The sequence below is a fragment of the Lagenorhynchus albirostris genome, chromosome 5 (genome assembly GCF_949774975.1).
Source record: "Lagenorhynchus albirostris chromosome 5, mLagAlb1.1, whole genome shotgun sequence".
In the NCBI taxonomy this organism is placed as follows: domain Eukaryota; kingdom Metazoa; phylum Chordata; class Mammalia; order Artiodactyla; family Delphinidae; genus Lagenorhynchus; species Lagenorhynchus albirostris.
Window position 1 is genome coordinate 111932494 of NC_083099.1, and position 19259 is coordinate 111951752.

At 34.3% G+C, this 19259-nt stretch overlaps 1 pseudogene; it reads left to right on the top strand.

The window, feature by feature from the left end:
* The first annotated feature begins 11875 nt into the window (after window positions 1–11875).
* On the top strand, window positions 11876–12900 carry LOC132520663 (transcription elongation factor A protein 1-like; annotated as a pseudogene).
* The last annotated feature ends 6359 nt before the right edge of the window (window positions 12901–19259 follow it).

Genomic DNA, 19259 nt, shown 5'->3' on the forward strand with positions numbered 1-19259 from the left:
ACATAAAATTATGGCTGATAAATATTCCTAAGTGGATAATATAAGAATCTGGCACACTGAAGAGCATATAATTGACCTGTTAAGGTTGTTTTCATGGTAGGCAAAACACCTGCATACAAAATATAGTTTTGTATCCCGGGCAAGGAAAGAATTTGAGTCCTGTTTTGAATTGATACCCTATGCTCAGACTGAGAAAAAACCATATATATTAAATGTCCATTTTATCTTGTCATCGATGCAGGGTCAAAATCATTAAGTTATTTATAAAATTCTCTGTTCAAATTGTATTTACCCTAACTACTTCCAGAATTAAGACTATCACTAAATTTTACCTGAGAAAATCAGAGTCGTACAAAAAAGAAGGAATTATCTCTTGCATTTTAAAACCCTACAGACCTTTAGGGATTTAACTGGTTGATGCACAATGAACTACGAAGAAGGAAAGAAAAGAGCTAAGTTTAGTTTTTATAGAGTACTTTTACCTACTGAATCTTGAGTGTTTGATAAATCTAATTTATTGCTTGCTGAGACCAGCTATATATCTTTTTAAAATAAATTAGATTCTGTTTATCTTTATATCTATACACCACTGATATGTTCAAGGAGGATATATAGATAGGAATTAAATAGACACATTTAATGAGGTACTCTAATAGCGACTGTGAATGATTTCTTAAATGGAAAGTACACAGCTGAACAGAATGCTTTATTTTTATTGAGATCAGCTATACCATTTTGTAAATTTAATTATTATTTATGGCTTATATGTATAATATATTCACATATTTTTTGTCTCTGGAGGCAACCAATGTTAACATGTTCTTGTATATCTTCCATATACAATCTATGCACACACAAAAAGCTATCTTTGCTTCATTTTTGGATGTTTCTTGTAATAATTTAAAGGCTGATAAAAGTTGATCCAATGGCAATTTTTGAAACATAACCGTACAAAAGTTTCTATCTTTAATATGTTTTATTCATTACACTGAGCAGTAAGAAAAACTAGTAATATCTTCTTTCTCCCTTTTTACCACCAAATTTTATTGATTTGTTTATTGTTCATAATGTTGACATTTGGTATTTGGGTAATTTTAGTTTCTTCAAAAAAAATTTCAGCTGCATGATGCAACACAGGTTCATTTCTCACATACATAAAGATTGATAGGATTTGGAAAGGCTCCTACCATCTGGTAGTGAAACCATCTGGAATTTGTGGCCTCCAAGGACACCACAGCAGCCGAAGAGAAAGACAGAAGAAGACACTAGCTCTTAAGAGCCCAGAAGTGTGACACATGCTACCTCTGCTCACAAGTCTCAAAATTAACTGCAAAACAGGCAGAGAAAAGTAGAGGAGAGCAGACAATGTTAGTGAACACAAACTGTCTCTGCAGCATGGTTAATATGTTAAATGTACTAAACATTGTATTGTTTAATGTATCAACTTTAAACAGCATCATTTGATGGCAAAATTAAATGCACAGAACATAAATACACTGCCGGAAAATCATCACCGATCAACCACACACGTTACCCCCACAGATCAAGACATAGACATTTTTAGCTCTCCAGAACTCCCTTGGTGTTCACTGTCAATCACCATTCCCTCCTTTCTGCCTAAAGGCACCAATATCCTAAGGTCAAATGCTATATTTGAGCTTTGCTTATTTTGAAACTTATCTAAACAGAATCACCCAGTTTGTGTATTTCTGTGAATGACTTTTTGTTCAACATTATGTATGTGAGATGTATCCAAGTTGCTATGTCAAGCAGATGGATCATGTCATGAGCAGTGCAGATATCCGATAGGATTTACTGGGGGAAAGCTTACAATCAGATAGGCAGTAGAGCACATGCAGTCTTGTGAATTCGTTTTTGGCAGCACAGGCAGAAAGGCTATTAAGAATGGAGCTGTTCTGGGCATTCTTGTACATGTCTCTTGGTACAAATCTGTACATTTTTCTTGGGTATCTATTAGGGGGGTTTCTGGGTCTTAAATGTGTATGCACACCTTTAGTAGCTTAAAACTTGAGGGTTAAAATGAATGGGAAAAAGAGGATATATACTAATTGCCTTATATATACTAATTTCCATATTAGGGTAATAACTAAAAAGATATTAAAACAGATACATTTACTTAATTATATTTTAAAAGTTGTTGCTGGCTTAAGAAATATGTTTTTAGGGTTTTACACTTACATTTGCAGAGTGTCAATGTTCCTCTTCCACTACATCCTCACCAACACTGGGTATTTTGAGACTTCGATTTCTTCATTGCTATTCTAGTAGAAGCAAAGAGGTATTCTACTGTAGTTTTAACTTCAATTTTCCTGATTGGCAATGAGGTTGAGTACCTTTTCATACATATCTCATTTCTTTTTTTTTTAGTTTTTTTTTAACATCTTTATTGGAGTATAATTGCTTTACATTGTTGTTAGTTTCTGCTGTATACAAAGTGAATCAGCTATACGTATACATGTATTCTCATATCCCCTCCCACTTGCGTTTCCCTCCCACCCTCCATATCCCGCCCCTCTAGGTGCTCACAAAGCACCAAGCTGTTCTCCCTGTGCTGTGCAGCTGCTTCCCACTAGCTATCTATTTTACATTTGGTAGTGTATATATGTCAGTGCTACTCTCTCATTTCGTCCCAGCTTACCCTTCCCCCTCCCAGTGTCCTAAAGTCCATTCTCTATGTCTGTGTCTTTATTCCTGTCCTGCTGCCAGGTTTTTCAGAACCTTTTTTTTTTCCCTCTGGATTCCATATATATGTGTTAGCATATGGTATTTGTTTTCCTCTTTCAGACTTATTTCACTCTGTATGACAGACTCTAGGCCCATCCACCTCACTACAAATAACTCAATTTCATTTCTTTTTATGGCTGAGTAATATTCCATTGTAGATATGTACCACATCTTCTTTATTCACTCATCTGTCAGTGGACACATAGGTTGCTTACATGTTCTGGCTATTGTAAATAGTACTGCAATGAACATTGTGGCACATGACTCTTTTTGAATTATGGTTTTCTCAGGGTATATGCCCAGTACTGGGATTGCTGGGTCATATGGTAGTCCTAGTTTTAGTTTTTTAAGGAACCTCCGTACTGTTCTCCACAGTGGCTGTATCAATTTACATTCCCATCTACAGAATATGAGGGTTCCCTTTTCTCCACACCCTCTCCAGCATTTATTGTTCCCTTTTCTCCACACCCTCTCCAACATTTATTCTTGATAGATTTTGTGATAATGGCCATTCTGACTGGTGTGAGGTGATACCTCGTTGTACTTTTGATTTGCATTTCTCTAATGATTAGTGATGTTGAGCACTCTTTCATGTGTTTGTTGACAGTCTGTATATCTTCTTCGGAGAAATGTCTATTTAGGTCTTCTGCCCATTTTTGGATTGGATTGTTTCTTTTTTTGATATTGAGCTGCATGAGCTGCTTGATTATTTTGGAGATTAATCCTTTGTCAGTTGCTTCATTTGCAAATATTTTCTCCCATTCTGAGGGTTGTCTTTTCATCTTGTTTATAGTTTCCTTTGCTGTGAAAAAGATTTTATGTTTCATTAGGTCCCATTTGTTTATTTTTGTTTTTACTTCCATTACTCTAGGAGGTAGATCAAAAAGATCTTGTTGTGATTTATGTCAAAGAGTGTTCTTCCTATGTTTTCCTCTAAGAGTTTTATAGTGTCCATTCTTACATTTAGGTCTTTAATCCGTTTTGAGTTTATTTTTGTATATGGTAATAGGGAGTGTTCTAATTTCATTCTTTTATATGTAGCTGTCCAGTTTTCCCAGCACCACTTATTGAAGAGGCTGTCTATTCTCTATTGTACACTGTTGCCTCCTTTATCAAAAATAAGGTGACCATATGTGCGTGGGTTTATATCTTGGCTTTCTATTCTGTCCCTTGATCTATATTTCTGTTTTTGTGTCAGTACCATACTGTCGTGAGTACTGTAGCTTTGTAGTATAGTCTGAAGTCAGGGAGTCTGATTCCTCCAGCTTCATTTTTCTTTCTCAAGATTGCTTTGACTATTTGGGGTCTTTTGCGTTTCCATACAAATTGTGAGATTTTTTTGTTCTAGTTCTGTGAAAAATGCCATCGATAGTTTGATAGGGATTGCACTGAATCTGTAGATTGCTTTGGATCATATAGTCATTTTCACAATGTTGATTCTTCCAACCCAAGAACATGGTATATCTCTCCATCTGTTTGTATTGTCTTTAATTTCTTTCATCAGTGTCTTATAGTTTTCTGCATACAGGCCTTTGGTCTCCTTAGGTAGGTTTATCCTAGATATTTTGTTCTTTTTGTTGCAGTGGTAAATGGGAGTGTTACCTTAATTTCTCTTTCAGATTTTTCATCATTAGTGTATAGGAATGTAAGAGAAAGGAGAAGTAACAACTGACACTGCAGAAATACAAAGGATCATGAAAGATTACTACAAGCAACTATATGCCAATAAAATGGACAACCTAGAAGAAATTGACACATTCTTAGAAAAGCACAACCTTCTGAGACTGAACCAGGAATAAATAGAAAATATAAACAGACCAATCATAAGTGTTGAAATTGAAACTGTGATTAAAAATCTTCCAACAAACAAAAGCCCAGGACCTGATGGATTCACAGATGAATTCTATTAAACATTTAGAGAAGAGCTAACACCTATCCTTCTCAAACTCTTCCAAAATATAGCAGAGGAAAGAACACTCCCAAATTCATTTTACAAGGCTACCATCACCCTGATACCATAACCAGACAATGATGTCAGAAAAAAAGAAAACTACAGGACAATATCACTGATGAACATAGATGCAAAAATCCTCAACAAAATACTAGCAAACAGAATCCAGCAGCACATCAAAAGGATCATACACCATGACCAAGTGGGATTTATCCCAGGAATGCAAGGATTCTTCAATATACACAAATCAATCAATGTGATACACCATATTAACAAATTGAAGAAGAAAAACTATATGATCATATCAGATGCAGAAAAAGCTTTTGACAAAATTCAACACCTATTTATGATAAAAATTCTTCAGAAATTGGGCATAGAGGGAACTTACTTCAACATAATAAAGGCAATATATGACAAACCCACAGCCAACATCATTCTCAATGGTGAAAAACTGAAAACATTTCCACTAAGATCAGGAACAAGACAAGTTTACCTACTCCTCCCACTATTATTCAACATAGTTTTGGAAGTTTTAGCCATAGCAATCAGAGATGAAAAAGAAATAGAAGGAATCCAAACCAGAAAAGAAGTAAAACTGTCACTTTTTGAAGATGATATGATATTATAACTAGAGAACCCTAAAGATGCTACTAGAAAACTACTACAGCTAATCAATGAATTTGGTAAAGTAGCAGGATATGAAATTAATACACATATCTCATTTTGTGAATATCTTCTCATCAAGTGTCTTGCCAACTTTTATTCTTTTTTAATCCTTGTCTTTTTATTATAGATTTGTAGGATTTATTTATATATTTGGGATGAGCCTTAGTTGAATGCATCTGTTGCAAACATCTCTTTTCACATTGTGTTTGCCTTTTTACTATTTTAATGGAAGGCTGTTATTAGTTGCATACCAACTTTTAATTGTTATTGTTTTTTGATGAGCTATACCTTTTATCATTCTGAAAGGTTGATTTGCAACTCTGATAGCACTTTCTCCTTAAAGTCAACCCCGTCTGACATTAATATGGTTACACCTCCTTTTTGGATTAGTGCTTGCATAGTAAATATTTCCTTCTATTTATTTTACTCTTAGAATATCTTTATATTGTAGATATATCTCATGTAAGGAACATATATGGGAATATTAAATTTCCAGCCTCAGGATATTTGTCTTTTATTTGGAGCATTTATTCCAATTGCAGACATATTTGGTTTAAATCTATTATCTCCCTATTTGCTTTCAATACCTGTCCTGCCTGTTCTATGTTACTTTTTATTCCCTACTTTTTAAAAATCTATTTAGATTTAACTATGTAATTTTTATAGTGGAATATTTCTTTTTTCTCAGCATTTTTATGCATTATTTTACAATTTCAGTGCTTAGTCTAGAATATTTTAACTTGATAGTTATATTTCCTTTTTTCATGATAATTCAAAACTTTTAGAACATTTCAAGCCCATTTATTCTTCTCTTGATTCGTGACCATTGTCATCATGTATTTTGATAAACCATGAACTACTGAAGAAGACATTATTTTCTATGACAATGTAATTTATATTTATGCATATGTTTAGGATTTTTGTTGTCCTTCATTTCTTACTGCATCACTGAACTTCCTCCTAGGGTTAGCTTTATTCTACCTGAAGAATAACTGTTAGTATTTTTTTGAAAGAGAACCAGTGGTGACAAATTCTGTTTTTGCTATTGTTTGAAAATATCATTATTTCACATTCATTCTTGATGAGTATTTTCACTGGTTATGGAAGTTTTGTTGCTGTTTATTAATTTTCTATTCATGAAAGATATTCTGCCATTGTTGTCTCACTTCCATTGCTTTTATTGTTGTTGAGAAGTTTTCAATCACTCTAATTATTGTTCCCTTGAGTATACCCTATCCCTTTATCCAGAATTTTTAACATTTTTATTCTAGGTAAAATTATGTGTGGTTCAAATTTCTTCCCTTAGTTCATGACTTCTCTCTCATTCTCTGAATAGAAATTAAAATAAACAGATTTCATAATTTAATATAGACTTTTATGATTACTCATTTTATGTCATATTTAATAAATCACTTATTTCCCATTTGGCAATGAAGATATTTTGCTAAATTACATTCTACAACTTTTATCATTGTGCTATTCACAATTATAATTACAATCCACTTGAAATAGATTTTTGTAAGGTAGGGCTTATTTTCTATATAGTTAATTGGATATTTCAATGCTATATATTAAATAGTCCTGTTACACTCATCAGCAGTGTCATTTTTCATAAAGTAAGTGTATGTATGTATATGTGTATGTATAACTTGTATATTTATCTGCAAATATATCATATGGATATAGATGTAAACATAGATATATAGTATATATTAATATATTCTACTATATTTAAACCAATAGCAAACTGGTTTTGCTAATTTAGCATGACATTAAATATTTTATTTACTTATTATTGAAATATAGTTGATTTACAGTGTTATATTAGTTTCAGATATACAACATAGTGATTTAATATTTTTATAGTTTATACTCCACTTAAAGTTATACAAAACATACATTAAATCTTAATACCAAGTACAGCCAAATCCTATAACTTGTGCCTCATCAAATGCATCAAATGCATCTTGGCATTTCTTGGTCTTTGTGTTTTCACATAGAGTGTAGGAAACCTTGGTATTTCTGAATGGAATGCACTAAATATAAATATCCATTTGGGAGAAATTGACATTTTTACAATAGTTGGCCTTGCAATTAATAATAGTTTGTCCTTCATTTATATAGGCTTTCTTCAATGAAGATCAATAATATATTATTGTAATACCTGAAGATCTTGGATGACTTATTAGATTCATTCATATTTACCTGATAATTTTAATGCTATAGTAATTTTTAATTTTCTGTTTGTTGAAAGCATATATATCAGTTGAAAGCAACTGATTTACATATATTGTCTTTGCTAATTGATTTGAATAATTCCAGTAATGAGTTGTATGTTCTTTTGCACTGTGTAAATAAATACACAGTCATATATCTGTAATAATGACACTTTTTTTTTAATCCTTGCCAATCTTTTTTTTTTTTAACTCTCAACATCAGTTTATTTTGGGAACAGAGACAGATAACTGTGGTCTGGGGTAGGAAGGAGACTTACTTTACAGTTGATGAATGCTCTTTTGGGTTGTTTTATTTTATTTTAAACTCTTCATTAAGTATTATTTGTAATTGAAAAGTAGTTTCTAAGGCACAATGTATTATCCCTGAATTCATTGTCTAAACATGCTTTTATGCCACTAATATCCCCATAGGTTTTATTTTGTTTTGTTTTCATTTTATTTTTATTATTTTAAGTTTTATTGAAGTATAGTTGATTTACAATGTGTTAATTTCTGCTGTACAGCAAAGTGACTCAGTTGTATATATATATATATATATATATATTCTTTTCCATTATGATTTATCATAGGATATTGAATATAGTTCTTTGTGCTATACAGTAGTACCTTGTTGTTTATCCATCCTATATATACTAGTTAGCATCTGCTAAGCCCAAACTCTAAGTCATTCCCTCCCACCACCACCCTTGGCAACCACGAGTCTGTTCTCTATGTCTGTGAGTCTGTTTCTGTTTCATATATATGTTCATTTGTGTCATATTTTAGATTCCACATATAAGTGATATCATATAGTATTTGTCTTTCTCCTTCTGCCTTATTGCAAATGGCATTATTTCATTCTTGCCATTCTTTTTTTTTTTTGTGTGTGTGTGTGTGTGTGTGTTTATTTTCTTCTATGGTTGTAGTGGCTAGCACTTGCAGTGAAATTCTTTTATAACTCTTTTAAGTAAAGGGAAAATATTCAATACTTCCCCTTTTATCCAACTGATAATGGCAAGAAACAGTTTGAACATTCAAAGTTAATATTTTTAAGGGTATTTAATACTTTACAAAAATGTGTAGAATGTAGAATATAAGGAACCAAACATGATGGTGCCATACATCAGGGCTGGGGGCTATGAAGAACAATTACATTTAGGCCTGATGAGACAATGAGAAAAACTGTATCTAAAAGCAGAGATGGTAGCTCTACAAGGAGGGTTATCTAATAGGAGCTGTAGCCACATGATGTAATGAGGTTGAGACAGGGAAGAGGCATTGAGGTAGTAGCAGCAGGTACCATGAGTATTTTATACCTTTTTGTACAATTTACAAAAGCTTGTTCTGGGAACAAGCTTTGGTTTGGTCTCATACATATCACTTAAAATTTAGAGTGGAAGGATGGTGTTTGTGTCTAATTTCATGGTTTGATGGATCAATAATTCCCACTTGGGGTACCCATTTGGTGTCCCTCAGTCACATGTTTAGTCCTTCCAAGAGCCTAGGAACAAACTGAGAACTGGTTTTCCAATAAAAAATAGTTTTTTATAGTAGTGAGCATTGCAGAAATGTAGAATTCTAGGTGTTTGAGCTGGATTCTCATTTTGGGAGCTTGACAGAGGATAACAGAACATCCCTATCAGGAACAAACATGTCTGGAAAATATTGGGTCTTTATATTGCATAACACATTTGGTAGAATAACTAGCACTCAAGCTGAAACAAATGAAAAAGTACCTTTTCCTTCTTAATACACCTTTAAAGCTGACAGCCTTACATGTTATTCCAAATGTGATATATATTGCCATCAAAATCCAAAAAGAGCCTCTTTTTCACGGTGGGCAGTGCAAGATTCATCAACTTGTCTCTCACTCTAGAAGTAATATTGCAACATACTTCAAACCACTGGAGCCTTGGTAACTTAATGTGTCAAGCTGCCATAGTTTCCTGAGGATTATCTCTGATCCTCTGTCAGATATGTATTTTAGTAGGGCAGTTAAAAGTGTTTCCTATTTCCTACTCTCTAGGAATTAGCATAATCTTATCAATGAAATAGACTTGCATAATTTTCTGTGGAATATCATGATAATCAAGATCCCTTTGGACTGTATTATCACAGGAAGTAGACTTGACATACCATTGAGGCAAATATATCAAGGCATACTGTTGTCCTTTCTACATAGAAACAAACGACTTCTGACTTCCTTTGCTAATAGCGATAAGGAAAAAAATAGACAACTGAATTCCAGATTCATTAATTCTGCTCTTATTGGCTATGGTAAATATACAACCTTCATAATTGAAGGTGAAATTAGCATCACCTAATGAAGATGTCTTGATGCTAGATTATCAAATAGATTATCATTAAAAGGCTTTCTCCACAACTTACCTGTTTTTCATGCTAGCAAAATCATGTTGAATAGGTATTGATCACTCCTGCAATTTTCAAAAATTTCCTCATAGTACTAAACTCTTCAATCAGCTCCACGAATGTAGAATGCTTTTGTTTATTATCTTGGTTGAGGGAGGCATTTCTCTGGGTTTTTATTTGTCCCTTCCTGCCATTTTTGCGGTCAGGGAATAGATGCAGGAATTCCACCAGTTACCGAGTATGTTGATTATATACTCTGTGAAAGGAGAATAACCATCAGATAAATCTGTGGTCCAGGAATAGACGATGAGGCAAATTTAAGTCAACACTCCCTTTGAAAGCTGAATTCAGTAAGTTCTCTTTAAATGGGCCATAGTAATTTTTCAGGGTACCATGAATTAGAGTCAGTCAAAAACAGTATCTCAAAAACAAACAAAGAAACAAAACAAAAAACCTCTCAGAAATTTCAGCTATTTCTTGTTTCTGTGCAAAGTTACTCCAGTAACTGTTTCAAAGTTCCTCTGGAATAATCCTGGAGTAATATTCATGGTATGCTACTGTGGCTGAGATGTAGAATCCTTCCTCGAAGTAACTGTGGACTGTCTATAAATTGTCATATGTCTGGAAACTGAGCAATAGGCTATAAAGAGGTTTCTGCTCGGCTAACCTAGAACTTTTTTGCCTAAATATGACAAATTACATATGAGCAATCTGCCATCTGAGTATCAGTGAGATGCACCAAGTATCCCTGCTTTTCTCTAACTAAACTTTTTTATTTTGAGATAAACATAGGTTCACATGTAGCTGTAATAAATAATACACAGTATTTTTGTGTCTACATTTTACCCAAATTGTAACTATAAAGCTCCTTCATATTGTCCTCTTATAGCCTCACCCACTTCTCTCCTCATTCACCTTCTTAATTTTGTCATTTCAAGGGTGTTATATAAATGATCCCGTATGGGATGTAACTTGTATTAATATCTTGTGGGAATTAGCTTTTTTATTCTGTATAAGACTCTGGAGATTCCTTTAGGTTGGTGGTTGTGTCAATAATCATTTCCTTTTATACTGTTGAGTAGAATGCCATGGTATGGATGCCCCATAGTTTTTTAAACTTTTATCAGTTGAAGGATATTGGTTTGTTTCCAATTTTTGACTATTATGAATAAAGCTTTTATAAACATTAGTGCACAAGTTTCTGTGTGAACGTGTCTTTCTTGATTCCTGTACCTATGTAAAAAGTCTTGGAATCAGGAAAACTTATTTCTCTCACTTAATTCTTCTTTCTGAAAGTTGTTTTAGCTATTTTAGTTCCTTTGATTTTCCATATACATTTTAGAAAGAAATATTGTAGATATTTTTGAAATGCCATAGAGCACTTACCTCACAATGCAGCAGCTTCTTTTTTCCTTAAGCTTTCCCCTGGTTCCTGTACTTTCTGACTAGATTACAGTCCGCAAAAGTTGATTCTGAGAATTTTGACTAGCGTTTTAGTTGTGTCTGTGGAGGGACAGAGCCCTAGAGTTGCAGACTCCACCATTTTAACGACGTCAATCCAGTCAGTGCTCACTTTTATATTCTAATTTCAGCTAGCATAGTGAGTGTTTTGATCTGCACAGTCATTATTTCCTTTGTTTTTACTCTATTATCATATGAACACTTCTTCTTTTTTTTTTAATTATACTTCATATATTCACTGTTACTACCCACTACGGGAAGTAAAATAGAAGATGATTACAATGGAAAATCTTATTCTTGCCTCAGAAGGCAGGAAAGAATGGTAATAGGCATCATATAAACAGAATCTATAATTTAAAATAAGATAAAGTGAAACTAAAATGCTCTTGGTGGAGTGAGGAAGCGCCTCCGTCAGGCCTGCTGAGGGCCCTCGCCGACGCCTGGACTCACCCGCTGCCCCGCCAGCTCCGCTCGCTTCCCGTCCCCCGTGGCCCGGCGCGGGGCAGGGCTGCTGGAGCCATGGAGGACGAGGTGGTCCGCATTGCCAAGAAGATGGACAAGATGGTGCAGAATAAGAACGCGGCTGGAGCACTGGATTTACTGAGGGAGCTTAAGAATATTCCCATGACCTTGGAATTATTACAGTCCACAAGAATCGGAATGTCAGTGAATGCTATTTGCAAGCAGAGCACAGATGAAGAAGTTATGTCTTTAGCAAAGTCCCTCATCAAATCCTGGAAAAAGTTATTAGATGGACCATCAAAAGATAAAGACTCTGAAGAAAAGAAAAAAGATACTGCAGTTACATCACAGAATAGCCCTGAAGCAAGAGAAGAATGTAGCTCCAGTAGCAACGTAAGCAGCTATCTATCAAGAAATAAGGAATACGGACATGAAAAACAAAAATAGAGTATGAAGTAGGATATCAAATCTTAAGGATGCTAAGAATCCAAATTGAAGGAAAAATGTGCTGTGTGGGAATATTCCTCCTGACTTATTTGCTAGAATGACGGCAGAGGAGATGGCCAGCGATGAGCTCAAAGAGGTGCGGAAAACCTTGACCAAAGAATCCATCAGAGAGCATCAGGTGGCCAAGACAGGTGGAACCCAGATGGACTTGTTCACATGTGGCAAATGCAAGAAGTACTGCACTAACACACAGGTCCAAACGCGGAGTGCTGATGAACCGATGACAACGTTTGTTGTCTGCAACGAGTGTGGAAACTGGTGGAAGTTCTGATGAGTTGGAAGAATTGGCAAAACACCTGGACTATTAAGAAAATGGATTTTGTAATTAGCTTTAAGACTAGGCCAACCAACTAGTTTTACTGCAAATCAGATTTTTAAAGTAACATATATCCCTTGGGTTAGTCTCTGTTTTTGACATAGGATCCCTTCCTTAAATGTCTTCTGTAGTTTCAGAGCAGTAAGGAGACCACATGATAATTGTTTGGTATCCGTTTCAAAACTTTTTTTTCCATTTTTATAAGTAAGTTGATATTAAACTTTTGGCAGTTTATTTTTACCTTTTTTTTTTCCTTCTTAAAGGAAAATGTACCTTAACTTTTTTACAATCTGAAACATACACAGTAAAAATGTTATTCTTCTCAGTTAATACACAAATGGAAATTACATTTTTTTCTATATTGGCATGTACCTGCAAATATTAAAAGAGAAGAAAAGGTAATGTAATTATAAGTTTATCAAACATGGTGTATATTCAGATAACACTTGACCAGCTTATCTAAATTGTGCATAATATTTTAACTAGCATATGAAATTGATTTTAATTATTATGTTCAAAGTCTGGGATAATTAGTTATTATTTTGCATTTGTAACTAACTGTGATCCTCATTTCTTGTAATTTCTTGTACATATTTATTACTTGTTCGTAATAGATTTTACTTTTGGAAACATGACTTGACTTTGTTGAAATCAGTTTGGTTTGTTGTTTATTTACCTGTTTGACTTTGTAGTGTATTTTACTTTTGCAGAACACTGTTGTTTAGTAGGTTTTTCCTAAATCCTAGCTCAGGAAAAGAATGAAAACTTTTGACCGTTTTTTTGTTTTGTAGGAAGACATACTGGGAAGAAAATGTTAGCATTTTAGGATAGTGTTGTTCTTATAAACAGTTCATGACTTAACTTTGATTTGGAAATCTGTGCTGACCAAGGACTTTAAGGTTTATAAATCATTAACGCTGTGGCCTTTCCGTATGGAGACTAATGGAGCACATTTCTGTCCAGACTCTCTTTCTGTCACACAAGAAGGAGGTTGTGGAACAGACTAATTCGTGGGCTGTAACATAGCTCATTTGCAGGAAGGACCTTACAGTTAAGTGTGTGCCATCTGTTTTGTTAGGAATAAGAAAAAATGGTTTTCACACTTGGTCTAGCACATCTTAAGGCCACTGTTACAAAGTCCACATTTCATTGTGCTCCGTCTGCACTCTCAAACCTCTATAGAGAGATCTGAGTACCTGCTTTGCACTCCCCTTCGCTCCCTCTTCTCCACTGCTTACTGCAGTTCAGTTTGATGTAATAGAAAAACAACATCTAAAAGTCCATGTTCAGACCCCACATAGAGGAATTGGCCCATCCCACCTCTACTTTGTCAGGTCACAGAGTAACCTTTTATCATTTGAAAAATAACATGCATTTTTGAAAGAATGAATTTAATAAGAATAAAATTAAAATAGTCCCAGTTTTAAATTAAGTGATCCATTTTTAAATTTGTTAATTCAATAAAGTTTCTTGTTATGAATCATGTAAATAAAATAAAATAAAATAAAATGCTCTTGGTGACTTCCTAAGCAAAACATAATTCAAACATTGCATTTTATGGTTCATTTAGCATATGTAGATTCAGGCATTCCCTGAGCTTCATCCTGGAATATTCTGTCAACTGACATGAAATTTCCCTGAAGTAATTTCACCTAAGAAAATGTATTAAAAATTAGTACCTACTTTTCTGCAGAGTATTATGTTTCTGTGTGCAGAAATTATATGAACTACAAAACCTATTTCACTGGCAATGTGATACCATTGATAGAGTGTGGAAATAAAAGAAATTTGATATGAAAGCAAGCTTGTTTAATATTTATTTATTTATTTGCTCTTCTAAAAATCATTTTTATTAATTGCTTTTGTAATGTTAGCTCTTATGTGAATGCTAAAGATTTGTGATTTCAGAGAATATATGAATATATTTTATTTTAAAATTCAATTACTTTTTGTAAAATACAAAATTATACAGTAACTTTCCTAATTAGAAGTCAAAATCAACATTTCTTTTACTATTGTTGTTTTATTTTTCTAGGAAAGGAGTGTGTTATGGGGCATGTATATTTTCAGTAGGTTAAGTTTTTCTTGATATTGGAACACTAAGCTAAAGTTACAGTGCCATTGTCTCAGTAACTTCAATTAAATGCATATCTTCTGACTACTTCAATATATTTGAGAATAGAATAACTTTAGCAAATTTCACACAAAAGTTTGTTCTTAAAATATGATACAGTTCTTCCACTTTATGACATTTTTGATTATGATTAGTCTCATGATATTTTTCTTTCTGAATAAAGGAAAATAAAGTGGATAAAATCTTGTTAATTTTCCTCTTAGTGGTTTAAAAAAATTATTACCTCATAAACTTGGTTATCAAGATTTAAAGACATGCTTATTCAACATATTAAAATTTTCTCTATAAGTGTTATATTTTTTTCTTTTCATATTAGTTAGTTAACCAACAAATCTTTGAGTATAACTAAAGAGTAGCCATGATCCTTTTCCTTTCTCTCTCCTTGTGTGTCTTGTTCCTCTCTCTCCTTCTCTTTCTCTCTCTCTCTCTCCCCTTGTTTAAAACTTCTGTCTTGCATTTGATTTTATAGTTTTCAAAGTCAGATTTTTGAGAACTTTTCCTTTCAAAACATCTTTAATTCTATAAAATTGATAGCCACTTGTGATATGTCTATACTCTGTTTAATAATAATTATGTTTTGCTAGGATTATTTTTACATGATTTTTTGTTTTTTTGTTTTGTTTTGTTTTGTTTGATGTGGACATTTTTTTTTAAAGTCTTTATTGAATTTGTTACAATATCGTTTCTGTTTTATGTTTTGGTTTTTTGGCCATGAGGCATGTGGGACCTTAGCTCCCCAGCCAGGGATTGAACCCACACCCCTGCATTGGAAGATGAAATCTTAACCACTGGACCACCAGGGAAGTCCCTGATTTTTGGTTTTTAAAGTCTGCAAATGATTACAAGTTGTGAGACTGTGCTGTGTTGATATTTGTTTACTTCAATAATATAAATGAATTTGTCCTGACACTCCATTTAGGGCTCTTGTCACGTAAGAAACTTGTTTAAAAGATGACTGAACCATTTGCAATTTGAGGAGAATAAAAAGTAAGGAAAGGATAAAAGGGAAACAGTTATTATCACAGATTGAATATAAAAACTCAATTTTAATAGGGACAGGAGAAAAAATAACCTGTAGACCATTGGGAAAGTATAAGTTTTGGTTTCTGTATCACAGTGAGTTGATTAGCTGTTGGCTAGCGAAAACTCTGAAGTGGAAAACACTGTTTTTCTGTACTATTACACATAGAACACTTTGGACACCTGACATGTGGGTTGTTTTTCTCTACACCAACCAATTCAGCAACTCTCTGGACACCAAATGGGTGGACTACAATTCAATTCAGTGCTGACACTCTATACCTGGAGTTAGTACAGAGGTCACAGGTTAAGGACTCAGGTGCACAAGACTTCGTCCTCCCACTTTCAGATGCCAGTTGAAAAGCCAGGTTGTCACCTGTGCTTCTGACTAACTGGCTATAAATCTGAGGTTTGTATGAACTCCTCTGGCTCAATAATTTGCTAGAATGTCTCATAGAATTCAGGAAAACATTTTATTTACTAGATTACTGGTTTATTGTAAAAGGCTGTAACTCTGGAACAGCCAAATGGAAAAGGTGTGTAGGGCAAAGTATGTGGGAAGTGGGGGTGGAGATTCATGCCCTCTCCAGGTGTGTCACATTCCCAGTACCTCCACTTGTTCAGAAACCTGGAAGCTCTAAGTTCTATGCTTTAGTGATTTTATGGAGGCTTCATTATGTAGGCATGATTAAGTCACTGGCCATCGATGATTGACTCAACCTATAACTCCTCTTTTCTCCCCAGAGGTGGGGAGTAGGGCTGAAATTTCCAACGCTCTAATCACATGGTTGGTTCTCCTGGCAACCAGCCTACACTCTGCGGTTGTCTAGGAGCTTTTCAAAAGTCACCTAATTAACTTAAACTCAGGTGTGCTTGAAGGGGCTTGCTATGAATAATGAAAGACTCTCATCTTTAGTGCTCTCATTGCTAAGGAAATTTGTAGGGTTTTAGGAGATCTGTGCCAGGAATGGGGATGAAGACCAAATATATATTTCTTATTATAAATCACAGTATCACAAGCCCCTTCTTGTCAGTCTACCATTAGCAAGCTGACTAGAGACACCAAAAAAAAAAAAAAAGAAAAAAGAAAAGAAAAGAAAAAAAAGGAATTCCAGTCATTATGAATTCTTCCAAGCCCTTGAACATTTAGATGTGCAACAGTCTGTGTTTTTTAATATTGCCAGTTTCCTTCCATTAACATTTCCATCTTAATTTGGAATGTTTTGCACCATCTCCACATAAGACTAACTTCCAGATGAAGCTTGATACTTATTTTTCAGCAAACTTCCACTCTTTCCTCCACTTCACCATGGGTGAAGTATACTTCCATACCCCATTGTGTGGAAAACTCATGGTTTTTTAGAAGGACTTAGTAGCATTAATCAATAATTCTCTCTGATACCTAAGGTTTACTTCCTTTCATGAAGAGGAAAGGAATAAAAAGGTTTAAATCAGAGTCATGATTTGGAGTCATGTACTGTCTTACTTAGGAGTTTCTAAAAGAAAAGCCTAAGACAGGAATTCTGGTGCATGTAATTTATTAATGGAGAGCTTTCAAGAGAAAATGATTGGGAAAACAGGATTGGGCAAGGAAAAGAGATAGGCAGGAACATGGTTCCTGCTGGAGTCTAGTTTCACCCACCACCCAGAGATATTGTAAGGCAGCTCCTTGTTTTGCACAATAAAATATTTTGGAAAAAATATTTAAACCAGTGCTCTAATTCTGTTTTAAGCAGTAGGTAAAATGATGTATCCTGAGAATATATCTAAAAATACTTAAACATATAATATAACATTCTATTACAGAACACTTTAGATCATGAGAGAATAAGAAAAGTTCTTGGGATCAAAACATTAAAATGGTCTAAAAAATAAGAGTGGTGAGCTAACACTAAAGGTATTTCTGTCCTGGAGACTTTTGCTAATATCAGGAAACAAGAGGTTGGATTTTAAGAACCAAAAACAGCAGGTGATACTGCCATGGAGGAAGTTGAAAATGATACACTGTCTAATATGGAGGTCTTTGAAGGTCAAATCCTCAGTGAAGGAATGGAATTAAAAATAGAAATCATCAAAAGAACATGACCAAGAAACTTGTCTGTCTTTGTATGGGCTGTAAGCAGAAAACAAAATCTCCCCTGAAAATTTATAATTGAGGCTTATCCCTGTACTGTTTTGGGATTTAAATTTACATTATTTTCAGACTCTAGTGTGTTACAAAATGAGAATATAGCAAAAGTTTTCCTTGATTAGGAGTGCCCTAGAATATCTAACAGATATTTTACAACTCACTTCTCAAAGTACTCAAAGGATTCTCACAGATGCCCCTTTAACATGGAGATCTTACCAAGATTCACCAGTCAAGATAACTGAACTACATGTTGCCTGAGGGAGCACAAGTTCAAGCCTTGAGCCCAGGCCAATCTCCTGACTATAGGGAAATTGACAAGCTCATTCTAAAATTCACATGGAAATGTAAGGAACCTGGAAGAGCCAAAACAATCATAATAAAGAAGAACAAAATTGGAGGACTCATTTCCTAATTTCAAATGTTAACTATACTTCCAGCTTCAAAACTTACTATAAAACTATAACAATCAATATTGTGTGGTACTGCAATATGAATTGACATATAGACAATAGAATTGAGAATCCAGAAGTTAAAAAAAAATTCCCATAGGCCACCTTTGTTTGTCACATACACTTATTACAGGTTTTGTAGCTTCTGCTTCTCAGTGTGATGGAATAACCACTTACCAGATGGTACTCCCTGAAAAATAAAATATAAAACCTGGATACAAAAAGCAACTACCTGAAAAATCTTAAAAGTGAAGAGAAGCAGTCCAACCCTGGCAGGGAGCATGAGCTTGTATGAAGGAGGCTAGATAAGCGGCAATTCAAGTGCATTCCTTTCTCTGCTGGGTAATTTATGCAGCTGCAGTGGGAATACTTGGGGAAAAGCCCACCTTCTGGCCTGGGAACCTGAAAATTGAAATAAATTGGAAATAACACCATCTCTCTATCAGGATGTTTGTACTTGCACCCACCATCATGCAAGGAAGCCCAAGCCATGAGAGGCTGTGAGTTGGTGATTCCACCAATCACTGACAGCCAGCATCAGCCACCAGAAATGTGAATAAAGAAAACTTCAGGTGATTCCAGCTCCCAAGCTTCAAGCCACCCAGTTGACACCAAGTGGAGCAGGAATGAGCTGTTCCCATTGAAAACTGCTCAATTTGAAGATTTGTGCTCAAAGTCAATGTTATTTTAAGCTACTAAGTTTGGGGGTGATTTTATACACAACAAGAGATAGTCAGAATGTTAGACAAAATAGACTTTGGGGGAAGATAAGCTCTGGGGCTTCATAATTCAAACTATGTAATTTCACCAGAAAATTATATAGTATTATAA